This window comes from Drosophila novamexicana, unplaced genomic scaffold (genome assembly GCF_003285875.2).
Source record: "Drosophila novamexicana strain 15010-1031.04,08,12 unplaced genomic scaffold, DnovRS2.1 tig00002157-arrow-arrow-pilon, whole genome shotgun sequence".
Taxonomy (NCBI): domain Eukaryota; kingdom Metazoa; phylum Arthropoda; class Insecta; order Diptera; family Drosophilidae; genus Drosophila; species Drosophila novamexicana.
This window is the reverse complement of record NW_020824950.1, coordinates 22,501-36,364: the sequence shown is the minus strand read 5'-3', so window position 1 is coordinate 36,364 and position 13,864 is coordinate 22,501. Positions and strand designations below refer to the sequence as shown.

At 39.5% G+C, this 13,864-nt stretch overlaps 1 non-coding gene and 1 pseudogene across 1 annotated transcript; both read left to right on the top strand.

Annotated features, from left to right (window-relative positions):
- Window positions 1-690: 690 nt before the first annotated feature.
- LOC115768991 lies at window positions 691-869 on the top strand. Its single transcript, XR_004018667.1, has one exon. It is a non-coding gene; the product is annotated as a 5.8S ribosomal RNA (ribosomal RNA).
- Window positions 870-1,231: 362 nt separating this feature from the next.
- LOC115768989 lies at window positions 1,232-10,461 on the top strand (annotated as a pseudogene).
- The last annotated feature ends 3,403 nt before the right edge of the window (window positions 10,462-13,864 follow it).

Below are 13,864 nucleotides of genomic sequence, written 5' to 3'. Positions count from 1 at the left end.
CCGATTGAATTATTTAGTGAGGTCTCCGGACGTGATCACTGTGACGCCTTGTGTGTTGCGGTTGTTTCGCAAAAGTTGACCGAACTTGATTATTTAGAGGAAGTAAAAGTCGTAACAAGGTTTCCGTAGGTGAACCTGCGGAAGGATCATTATTGTATAATGTTCATTTCCGTTAATAAAAACAATTTTATATATAGAAATATATAAAATTTTTCTGAATATAAATAAATATTCATTTAAACACATTTACACATACTTATGCCAAATTAGTATATATTTATTTAATATCTATCATTTTCAATTTGGGATTTGTCTGTGTTTATGCGTTTTTATGATGAAAAAACTTGCGTGTATATGTACCATAATATACATGCGTTGCACAGATGTATTGTTCATTGTTATATGCGCATACGTTATATAAACGCAACAACCTAAATTGTAAGTGTTGTACCTGCTTTCAGGTTAATGCTTTGCATATTTCTATAAAAATATTTAATTCTTGTATCTATATAATAATCTTATTCATGCTATATTTTTAAAGAATATGTAAAACTAAGACATTTCGCAACACAGTTTAGGTATAAACAATTTTATTGAAGGAATTGATATATGCCAGTAAAATGGTGTATTTTTAATTTCTTTCAATAAAAATATTTGTGACGTAATGAAAAAAAAACAAAATAAAATTATCACTCTAAGCGGTGGATCACTCGGCTCATGGGTCGATGAAGAACGCAGCAAACTGTGCGTCATCGTGTGAACTGCAGGACACATGAACATCGACATTTTGAACGCATATCGCAGTCCATGCTGTTATGTACTTTAATTAATTTTATAGTGCTGCTTGGACTACATATGGTTGAGGGTTGTAAGACTTTGCTAATTAAGTTGTTTAAAATTTTTCGAAGTTTTAAGCATATGGTATATTATTGGATAGATTATGTGTGTCCCTGATATGCATAATATATTCATAATATTAATATATATATGGATGTACTACTCATTGTATATTTTGTATGAGAAAACTGAAGAATTATATTTTCTTTTTTCAAATCAAATAATACTGAGGAATGTCTAGCATAAAAGAAAAATACATTTTTCCTTCATCTAGAATTGTCTCTTATTAATGATGTGTGATAAAAGAATTCTTGTAAAATTTATGGAACTTCAGAACAAAAGTATTACCCATTATATTGAACAATAAATAATGTTCAATTAACATTGTTTTATACAACCTCAACTCATATGGGACTACCCCCTGAATTTAAGCATATTAATTAGGGGAGGAAAAGAAACTAACAAGGATTTTCTTAGTAGCGGCGAGCGAAAAGAAATCAGTTCAGCACTAAGTCACTTTGTCTATATGGCAAATGTGAGATGCAGTGTACGGAACATCAATATTCTAGTATGAGAAGTTAACGATTTAAGTCCTTCTTAAATGAGGCCATTTACCCATAGAGGGTGCCAGGCCCGTATAACGTTAATGATTACTAGATGGTGTTTCCAAAGAGTCGTGTTGCTTGATAGTGCAGCACTAAGTGGGTGGTAAACTCCATCTAAAACTAAATATAACCATGAGACCGATAGTAAACAAGTACCGTGAGGGAAAGTTGAAAAGAACTCTGAATAGAGAGTTAAATAGTACGTGAAACTGCTTAGAGGTTAAGCCCGATGAACCTGAATATCCGTTATGGAAAATTCATCATTAGAATTGTAATATTTTAAACAATATTATAATAATAGTGTGCATTTTTTCCATATAAGGACATTGTAATCTATTAGCATAAATATTTATCATAAAATTATGTCTGATTGCTTATTTGAATTATATGCTTGCATTTTAACATAAAATAAAAGATATAAATTTGATAAAGTGCTGATAGATTTATATGATTACAGTGCGTTAATTTTTCGGAATTATATAATGGCATAATTATCATTGATATTTGTGTTTATTATATGCATTTGTATGATTAACAATGCGAAAGATTCAGGATACCTTCGGGACCCGTCTTGAAACACGGACCAAGGAGTCTAACATATGTGCAAGTTATTGGGATATAAACCTAATAGCGTAATTAACTTGACTATTAATGGGATTAGTTTTTTAACTATTTATAGTTAATTAACGCAATCCCGGGGCGCTCTATAGTTATGTATAATAATATTTATATTATTTATGCCTCTAACTGGAACGTACCTTGAGCATATATGCTGTGACCCGAAAGATGGTGAACTATACTTGATCAGGTTGAAGTCAGGGGAAACCCTGATGGAAGACCGAAACAGTTCTGACGTGCAAATCGATTGTCAGAATTGAGTATAGGGGCGAAAGACCAATCGAACCATCTAGTAGCTGGTTCCTTCCGAAGTTTCCCTCAGGATAGCTGGTGCATTTAACTGTTGTATAAAATAATCTTATCTGGTAAAGCGAATGATTAGAGGCCTTAGGGTCGAAACGATCTTAACCTATTCTCAAACTTTAAATGGGTAAGAACCTTAACTTTCTTGATATGAAGTTTAAGGTTATGATATAATGTGCCCAGTGGGCCACTTTTGGTAAGCAGAACTGGCGCTGTGGGATGAACCAAACGTAATGTTACGGTGCCCAAATTAACAACTCATACAGAAACCATGAAAGGCGTTGGTTGCTTAAAACAGCAGGACGGTGATCATGGAAGTCGAAATCCGCTAAGGAGTGTGTAACAACTCACCTGCCGAAGCAACTAGCCCTTAAAATGGATGGCGCTTAAGTTGTATACCTATACATTACCGCTAAAGTAGATGGTTTATATTACTTGTAATATAAATTTTGAAACTTTAGTGAGTAGGAAGGTACAATGGTGTGCATAGAAGTGTTTGGCGTAAGCCTGCATGGAGCCGCTATTGGTACAGATCTTGGTGGTAGTAGCAAATAATCGAATGAGACCTTGGAGGACTGAAGTGGAGAAGGGTTTCGTGTGAACAGTGGTTGATCACGAGTTAGTCGGTCCTAAGTTCAAGGCGAAAGCCGAAAATTTTCAAGTAAAGAAAAATCTAAATATATTTGTCATCTAACCGATTTTTATACACTTGAATAATTTTGAACGAAAGGGAATACGGTTCCAATTCCGTAACCTGTTGAGTATCCGTTTGTTATTAAATATGGGCCTCGTGCTCATCCTGGCAACAGGAACGACCATAAAGAAGCCGTCGAGAGGTATCGGAAGAGTTTTCTTTTCTGTTTTATAGCCGTACTACCATGGAAGTCTTTCGCAGAGAGATATGGTAGATGGGCTAGAAGAGCATGACATATACTGTTGTGTCGATATTTTCTCCTCGGACCTTGAAAATTTATGGTGGGGACACGCAAACTTCTCAACAGGCCGTACCAATATCCGCAGCTGGTCTCCAAGGTGAAGAGTCTCTAGTCGATAGAATAATGTAGGTAAGGGAAGTCGGCAAATTAGATCCGTAACTTCGGGATAAGGATTGGCTCTGAAGATTGAGATAGTCGGGCTTGATTGGGAAACAATAACATGGTTTATGTGCTCGTTCTGGGTAAATAAAGTTTCTATCATTTATGGTAGTTTCTTGTTCCCCGGATAGTTTAGTTACGTAGCCAATTGTGGAACTTTCTTGCTAAAATTTTTAAGAATACTAGTTGGGCAACCAATTAGTTCTTTTAAATTATAACGATTATCAATTAACAATCAATTCAGAACTGGCACGGACTTGGGGAATCCGACTGTCTAATTAAAACAAAGCATTGTGATGGCCCTAGCGGGTGTTGACACAATGTGATTTCTGCCCAGTGCTCTGAATGTCAAAGTGAAGAAATTCAAGTAAGCGCGGGTCAACGGCGGGAGTAACTATGACTCTCTTAAGGTAGCCAAATGCCTCGTCATCTAATTAGTGACGCGCATGAATGGATTAACGAGATTCCTACTGTCCCTATCTACTCAGTTCGTTTCAGACGGTCGTTGGGAACAGACGTGCTTATTTCATCGCTCGCTTCGCGAACAATCTAAAGATAACGGTGCTTTCAAGCAACGGTATCTTGTTTACATTTTGTGCGCTTATCGGCAATAAAGTTTTATTGCTTTGTTTACGTCGTTGCTGCGTGAGCAACAGGCGTTCGTGTGTGTGTGTGAAACCGCCAGCTTCTACGTGTGTGTGTGTGTGTGTGCGTTCTATTTATATATTAAATAGATAAGCGCACACCTGCGGGCGATGCCGCCACGCAAAAAGAAGCCCGCTGAGAAGGGGACTTTTGAAAATTGTAGGATGACGTCGGATGATGAGGTGGCCTTGTCGGAGTCGTCATCGAACAGCGAGGTAAGGCGGAGGAGCAAGCAGCGCCTGAGGAAGGCAACTTCCGAAAGCGCTGTCAGCTCAGTTGGTGCGCGAGAGGGGAGCGCTGTTCCCGCGGGAGCCGCAGATGGCTCGCCTGGAGCAGCGGGTGCAAGTGTGGAGGAGCGGGTTTTTGCCGTTCCTCATGCCGCGAGCGCTGTGAATGTGTCTGAACCTGCCGTGGAGGGGCCGTCGACAAGTGCGGCGGCTTTGAGGAAGCGGAAAGGAACAGCTGTCGAGCAGATGAAGGGGATAACGGGAGCTTTATTGCAGCTTGCACTCAAGGAGAGAGCCACGGGGTCGCTCATTTGCAAGTTAGTTGATTATACTGGGCAGTATGAGCAGCTCTTGTTCGCGCTTGTGGCGCAGAATGAGCGGCTGCAGGGGCGCTTGGAGGCCGTTTGCGGGGATGCAGGCGTTTCGCATGCTTTGCATGTTCCAGCCGGCCAAGCGCGGGCTTCGTCGGTGAACGCCGCCAGAGGGGGTCCCAGGTCGGCAGCGCCGTCTACCCCGGAGATGCCTCGGCCAGTCGAGACCTGGTCCTTGGTTGTGCGCAGCAAGGCTGCTGGCAAAACCGCTAAGGACGTGGTTGAGCAGGTGGTGAAGGAGGTAGGTCCCTCTCTTGGCGTGCGGATTCATGAGGTGAAACCTCTAAGGGATGGAGGTGCGTTAATTCGGACTCCATCGGTCGCCGAGCGTGAGAAAATTGTGGAGAACACAAAGTTCAACGAGGTGGGATTGGAAGTGTGTGTGAATGATAAATTAGGGCCGAAAGTTGTGGTTCAGGGCGTTCACTCGCAAATCACCCCTGACGAGTTCATGGGTGACCTTTACGAGATGAACTTAAAGGACAAAATGTCACTTGAAGCCTTCAAGAAAGGTGTCCGGATGACAAGTAAGCCATGGGCGGTGGGAGGTAATGTTGCAGTTAATATAGTCCTCGAGGGTGCTGTGGTGGCCATGCAGTCCCTTTTAGAAATCGGACGCTGCTACATAAAATGGTTTTCGTTTAGAGTGAGAAGTTTTGACCTGGTACCGGGATGCTACCGCTGCCTTGGCTTCGACCATAAGGTGGCGGAGTGCAGAGCCAAAGAGGACGTTTGCCGTCGCTGCGGCCAGATGGGTCACCGTGTGGCTCAGTGCAGCAATGCACTGAATTGCCGCAATTGCTCCTTTAAGGGGAAGCCGTCGGGACATCTGATGATGTCTCTAGCCTGTCCCATATACGGGGCGATTGTTGCGCGGGCGAATGCTAGACATTAAAATGTCTAGCAGATTTCTTCAGCTGAATTGTCAAAGGTCGTATGCAGCTATGTGTGATGTGGGGGCTATGATGTGTGAAAGGGGCAGCGTCGTTGCCCTGCTGCAGGAACCCTACGCGACCGGAGGTTGCGTAAGGGGATTGCCCGCATGTATGCGAGTATTTCCTGACAGCAGGGCCAACTCCGCTGTCATTGTGAATGATGTCAGTATTGAATGCACTTTGGTGAGTTCAACTGACTGGGGGGTGTGTGTGAGCCTTAGCGGCAGTTTTGGCAGGATTTTTGTAGTAAGCATGTATTGTAAGTTCGGGGATCCCCTCGAACCATACATTGCTTACTTGGATGAGGTGCTACTACTGGTTAGTAGCGTACCAGTCATCCTTGGTCTTGATGCGAATGCATCATCTCCCATGTGGTTCAGTAAGGTATCCAGACATTCGTCTGGGTATTCGAACCACACACGGGGTGAGATGCTAGCCGAGTGGGCCGTGTCCCAGGATGTTCGGGTCGTTAACGAACCCAGTGAGTGGTACACGTTTGCGGGTCCGGTGGGTCAGAGTGACATTGATGTTACTCTAGTGAATGCGGTAGCAATGAGTATGTATGCTTTTCATTGGTGTGTACTAGGTGGGCTTGGTGTGAGTGACCACAATCCGATTGAGATTGTTGTCACACACACTATTACAAGGAATGAAAGTGTTGGGGGTAATCGCTGGCGCACTTGTAGTGTGAATTGGTCCCTTCATGGGCTCATTGTGCAGGAGGCGGCAACGCAAGTTCCGCTTAATGCATTTAATGATTTGAATGTGGATGAGCAGGTCGTATGTGTGAATAGGTGGATAACTGATGCGAATGATCGCATGTTTGAGAGGCACCGTAAGGTCAACCTCAAGCATGTGAAGTGGTGGACGAATCAGTTGAGCACCAAGCGGCGGATGGTCCGGTCTCTGCGGAAGCGATTCCAAAGGGCCAGAGCTACCAATGCGGATGGTGCAGCCCAACTCAGGATTGAATATAGTCGGTGTATGAATGAATACAAGCAAATGCTTGTAAAGGTGAAAGAAGATGAGTGGCGCTCTTTCCTGGAGCGCAATAAGGATGACCCCTGGGGTCGTGCTTATAAAATAGTTCGAGGTAGAGGCAGGGAAACGGATGTAAGTAGCCTCCGTGTTGGTAACGTTCAGTTAACGGCATGGAGGGATTGTATGAATGTCTTGTTGAATGAATTCTTCCCCAGAGCGGATCATCAGGACTCACCACCTAGTGTGGTTAGTCCTGTTGATCCGCTTCTGGATAGTGAGTTGGAGGTGGCTTTCTCGAGGTTAAAGTCGAGGAAGTCCCCTGGTATGGATGGATTCACTGGAGAAATGTGTAAAAGTGTCTGGAAGTCAATTCCAGAATATATGAAAGCGATGTATGCGAAGTGTCTGAATGAGGGTTATTTCCCCAGTGAATGGAAGTGTGCGAGAGTGATAGTGCTCCTGAAGTCGCCTGACAGGATCAGGAGCAATCCTAGATCTTTTCGGGGCATCAGTCTTCTTCCGGTTCTTGGAAAAGTTCTGGAAAGGATTATGGTAGAAAGGCTTCAGGAGAGAATGAGTGACCAAATGTCTGACAGGCAATTTGGTTTTAGGCAGGGCAGATGTGTTGAGGATGCGTGGAGGTATGTTAGTGACTCTGTTGAGGCTAGCAGCTCCACGTATGTCTTGGGCATCTTTGTTGATTTTAAAGGTGCTTTCGACTACCTGAGTTGGGCGAGTGTTTTGAGAAGGTTGGATGAATGCGGGTGCCGAGAATTAGCTCTCTGGAAGAGCTATTTCTCTGGCAGACGTGCGTGTGCTGTAGGGCGGAGTGAATGTGTGAGCGTGGATGTGGTTCGTGGCTGTCCGCAGGGATCTATCTGTGGCCCATTCATTTGGAACCTCATGATGGACCCCTTGCTAGTGCAGCTCGAGCAGATGTGTAAGTGTTGTGCGTATGCGGACGATCTGCTCGTCTTGATTGAGGGTCGGTCGCGTCTTGAGATCGAAACGAATGCGGGTATGTGCTTGCGCACTGTGTATGAGTGGGGTGAAAGTGTTGGGGTCAGTCTTGCAATGGACAAGACAGTGTCAATGCTGCTCAAGGGCAGATTGGCAGCTAGTCGGCCACCCATTGTCAGACTGAATGGAGTGAATGTGAGGTATGCGTCTGAGGTGAAATACCTCGGCATAACCTTCGGCGAGAGGATGTGTTTCACTCCTCATATCGCTGGTCTCAAGGCCCGGCTACTTGGTTTGGTGGGGCAAGTGCGTCGTATTTTGAGGACTGATTGGGGCCTAAGCAGACGTGCTGTCCGCACCATCTATGAGGGTCTGTTTGCTGCATGTGCAGCATATGGATCGTCTGTATGGTGCAAGGCGGTCACGACTGTGGTTGGCAGAAAGAAAGTGCTGGCTTGCCAGAGAGTGCTTCTGTTAGGTTGTTTGCCTGTGTGCCGCACTGTCTCTACGGAGGCAATGCAGGTACTGTTAGGAGTAGCCCCTCTTGACTTGGAGATCAGGCGTCGAGCCTTGATATACAGGATCAAGAGGCGGCTGCCATTGCTGCAGAATGATTGGCTAGCAGATAGGGATGTGGAGAGTTTAGGGCTTAGTGAATGCAAGAGATTGGTGGAAGAGTGTGTTCTGTCTGACTGGCAAGTCAGATGGGACACAAGCGTGAATGGGCGTGTCACTCATCGGTTTATACGGGAGGTTACATTTGCCGGCAGCCGACCAGACTTTGGGTTCGGCCTGAGTCTTGGATTCCTGTTGACTGGTCACGGTTCCCTCAATGCATTCTTGCATTCGAGGAGCCTTTATGACAGTCCAGAATGCCGTTGTGGCTCGGCTGCTGAGACATGGGAGCATGTTCTCTGTGAGTGCACAAGGTATGCAGATCTTCGAGATCTGAGGGGGATGGGTATAAGTGAGGTTAGTGGCGGGTTTGACGTAAGTCAATCACTCTCCACTAGTGATAGGGTTAGAAGAATGAGTGAGTTTGCGAGAGCTGCATTTTCCAGGCGACGTTTGCAATTGCAGGAAGGAATTGTATGAATGAAGATGGATGGTAGATGTACGAATGTGGGGGTACGAATGGTGGGGTACGAACGTGGGGGTGTGTCTGAATGGGCATTTTGTTGAACATTGTGTTGTCTGGGGCCACCAACCCTTAACTGTTTTGGAGTTTAAATTGGAAGTGCCCTTCTGGTACGAGGCCTGACCAGAGGTCTTTAATCTGGTACCACGGGTAACCAGGAGCCCACGGAACTTGTTCCGTCCTGGTTAGTTGGTGCGGCCCTTCGGGGAGTATCGTGGTGGTTGTGGTTTAACACCCAAATGCGGGTAGAGCTTGCTCGACGTGGAGTTGCGTTATACAACCGGGTTCCGTAATCCAGATTTCGGAAGAGGCTTAGATAGTCCTCGTGCCAAACCAAGGTAGAAGTCACAACCAAACAGTCGTGTCTTTAATTGGTACCTGCGGAATTGTTCCAAGGGGGCGGTGATTGACGCTTGAATTAATCCTATACTAGGAACCGTGAGATTAAGCCATCGTGGCAGGTGCTCACGTTAAGCCCACTGACTTTCATGTCCCTATCTACTATCTAGCGAAACCACAGCCAAGGGAACGGGCTTGGAATAATTAGCGGGGAAAGAAGACCCTTTTGAGCTTGACTCTAATCTGGCAGTGTAAGGAGACATAAGAGGTGTAGAATAAGTGGGAGATATTAGACTTCGGTTTGGTATCGACAATGAAATACCACTACTCTTATTGTTTCCTTACTTACTTGATTAAATGGAACGTGTATCATTTCCTAGCCATTATACGGATATAATTATTATGTCTTATGGTATTGGGTTTTGATGCAAGCTTCTTGATCAAAGTATCACGAGTTTGTTATATAATCGCAAACAAATTCTTTAATGAGAGAATGCATTTATGTATTATTGATTTAAAAATTTGGTATAACTCCAATTACTCAGGTATGATCCAATTCAAGGACATTGCCAGGTAGGGAGTTTGACTGGGGCGGTACATCTCTCAAATAATAACGGAGGTGTCCCAAGGCCAGCTCAGTGCGGACAGAAACCACACATAGAGCAAAAGGGCAAATGCTGACTTGATCTCGGTGTTCAGTACACACAGGGACAGCAAAAGCTCGGCCTATCGATCCTTTTGGTTTAAAGAGTTTTTAACAAGAGGTGTCAGAAAAGTTACCATAGGGATAACTGGCTTGTGGCGGCCAAGCGTTCATAGCGACGTCGCTTTTTGATCCTTCGATGTCGGCTCTTCCTATCATTGTGAAGCAAAATTCACCAAGCGTTGGATTGTTCACCCATGCAAGGGAACGTGAGCTGGGTTTAGACCGTCGTGAGACAGGTTAGTTTTACCCTACTAATGACAAAACGTTGTTGCGACAGCATTCCTGCGTAGTACGAGAGGAACCGCAGGTACGGACCAATGGCACAATACTTGTTCGAGCGAACAGTGGTATGACGCTACGTCCGTTGGATTATGCCTGAACGCCTCTAAGGTCGTATCCGTGCTGGACTGCAATGATAAATAAGGGGCAATTTGCATTGTATGGCTTCTAAACCATTAAAAGTTTTTAATTTATTTTATTAACGACAATGGATGTGATGCCAATGTTATTTATAACATAGTAAATTGGGAGGATCTTCGATCACCTGATGCCGCGCTAGTTATATTTTAAAACATTATTTAATACAATGACAAAGCCTAGAATCAATTGTAAACGACTTTTGTAACAGGCAAGGTGTTGTAAGTGGTTGAGCAGCTGCCATACTGCGATCCACTGAAGCTTATCCTTTGCTTGATGATTCGATAAAAAGCAACACTAGACGAACATAATTCGTATAAATGGGTTATACATTCGCTTAAAATATATTATCAATTTATAGTTGTTATATATTTTTTTATGTATGTATGCCTACTGTACGAAAGTTCATCTATGTTGCTCTCAAATATTTAATATTTAACATTGAATAATATATATATATATATACAATACTTAAGGCAATATTGATATATATATATATATGAAAATATGGAATTGACGGATGGAATATATGAAACATATATATACACAATACCTAAATATAAAAACTTTAATTATTATTGAGGAAAGCATATAAGATAGAACAATATATATATATACAATACTTAAGGCAATATTGATATATATATGAATATATGGAATTGACGGATGGAATATATGAAAAATATATATACACAACAATACATGAATTAAGACTTCAATTATTATTGAGGAAAGCATATAAGACAGAAAAATATATATATATATATACAATACTTAAGGCAATATTGATATATATATATATATGAAAATATGGAATTGACGGATGGAATATATGAAACATATATATACACAATACCTAAATATAAAAACTTTAATTATTATTGAGGAAAGCATATAAGATAGAACAATATATATATATACAATACTTAAGGCAATATTGATATATATATGAATATATGGAATTGACGGATGGAATATATGAAAAATATATATACACAACAATACATGAATTAAGACTTCAATTATTATTGAGGAAAGCATATAAGACAGAAAAATATATATATATATATACAATTCTTAAGGCAATATTGATATATATATATATATGAAAATATGGAATTGACGGATGGAATATATGAAAAATATATATGAACAATACATGAATTAAAAACATCAATTATTATTGAGGAAAGCATATAAGATAAAACAATATATATGTATACAATACTTAAGGCAATATTGATATATATAAAATATATGAAAATATGGAATGGACGGATGGAATATATGAAAAATATATTTACACAACAATACATCAATTAAAACTTCAATTATTATTGAGGAAAGCATATATGATAAAACAATATATATGTATACAATACTTAAGGCAATATTGATATATATATATATATATATATATATATGAAAATATGGAATTGACGGATGGAATATATGAAATATATATATACACAATAACTAAATTTAAGCTTCAATTATAAGGGGGAGTATAGAGATCTATAAAATGTCATTCAGTCATATACAATATTTTTAAATTTTTGGATAAACGAAAATATATAAAATTGGTACCAGTATTAAAACTTCAATTATTTTTGAGGAAAGCATATAACATAGAACAAAATATATATACAATAAATAATGCAATGTTAAAATATATATAATGAAAATATGAAATTGGCGGATGGAAATCAGCCTCTTCTAAAACAAAATTTAATTTTATAAAGGTGATAAAGAAATTGCTGGATGAAGAAATATTTCTAAATATTACTTATACAAAAATTGAAGACTATTCTATATTAACATACATAATTGAATTGTAACTAAAACAACATTAAACTATATATAATAATAATAAAATAACAATGACATTTCTAAACTATATAAAAATACACAAGAGTTAATTGCACATTGGATAATAATTGTGATTATGAAATTTTTATATATTGTAAGCGATTATTAATATTAATCTTTATATATATTATATATAATCTTTATCAACTTATATTATATGAAAATAATATGAATTATTATAAAATAAGTACATGAAAAATATACGGTGAATGGTAGCATTTGGAAAAAATAGCGCCATTAAAGATGACGTGTCAAAAAACCTATATAGGGAGTGGTGTCGAGCAAGGCATGTCATATGAAAAATTTTAAATACGGTAAATTCATATGAATGCGGAGTGTTGCCTTGCCGGCATAAGTCAATTATGTTAAAATAAAAAGAATAATGAAGTTATATAAATGTATTATTAAATTAGTACATGATGACCTTAAGGTGAATGGTAGCATTTGGAAAAAATATCGCCATTAAAGATGACGTGTCAAAAAACCTATATAGGGAGTGGTGTCAAGCAAGGCATGTCATATGAAAAATTTTAAATACGGTAAATTCATATGACTGTGGAGTGTTGCCTTGCCGGCATAAGTCAATTATGTTAAAATAAAAAGAATAATTAAGTTATATAAATGTATTATTAAATTAGTACATGATGACCTTAAGGTGAATGGTAGCATTTGGAAAAAATATCGCCATTATAGATGACGTGTCAAAAAACCTATATAGGGAGTGGTGTCAAGCAAGGCATGTCATATGAAAAATTTTAAATACGGTAAATTCATATGACTGTGGAGTGTTGCCTTGCCGGCATAAGTCAATTATGTTCAAATAAAAAGAATAATGAAGTTATATAAATGTATTATTAAATTAGTACATGATGACCTTAAGGTGAATGGTAGCATTTGGAAAAAATATCGCCATTATAGATGATGTGTCAAAAAACCTATATAGGGAGTGGTGTCGAGCAAGGCATGTCATAAGAAAAATTTTAAATATGGTAAATTCATATGACTGTGGAGTGTTGCCTTGCCGGTATAAGTCAATTATATTAAAATAAAAAGAATAATGAAGTTATATAAATGTATTATTAAATTAGTACATGATGACCTTAAGGTGAATGGTAGCATTTGGAAAAAATATCGCCATTATAGATGACATGTCAAAAAACCTATATAGGGAGTGGTGTCGAGCAAGGCATGTCATATGAAAAATTTTAAATATGGTAAATTCATATGACTGTGGAGTGTTGCCTTGCCGGCATAAGTCAATTATATTAAAATAAAAAGAATAATGAAGTTATATAAATGTATTATTAAATTAGTACATGATGACCTTAAGGTGAATGGTAGCATTTGGAAAAAATATCGCCATTATAGATGACGTGTCAAAAAACCTTTATAGGGAGTGGTGTCGAGCAAGGCATGTCATATGAAAAATTTTAAATATGGTAAATTCATATGACTGTGGAGTGTTGCCTTGCCGGCATAAGTCAATTATATTAAAATAAAAAGAATAATGAAGTTATATAAATGTATTATTAAATTAGTACATGATGACCTTAAGGTGAATGGTAGCATATGGAAAAAATATCGCCATTATAGATGACGTGTCAAAAAACCTATATAGGGAGTGGTGTCGAGCAAGGCATGTCATATGAAAAATTTTAAATATGGTAAATTCATATGACTGTGGAGTGTTGCCTTGCCGGCATAAGTCAATTATGTTAAAATAAAAAGAATAATGAAGTTATATAAATGTATTATTAAATTAGTACATGATGACCTTAAGATGAATGGTAGCATTTGGAAAAAATATCGCCATTATAGA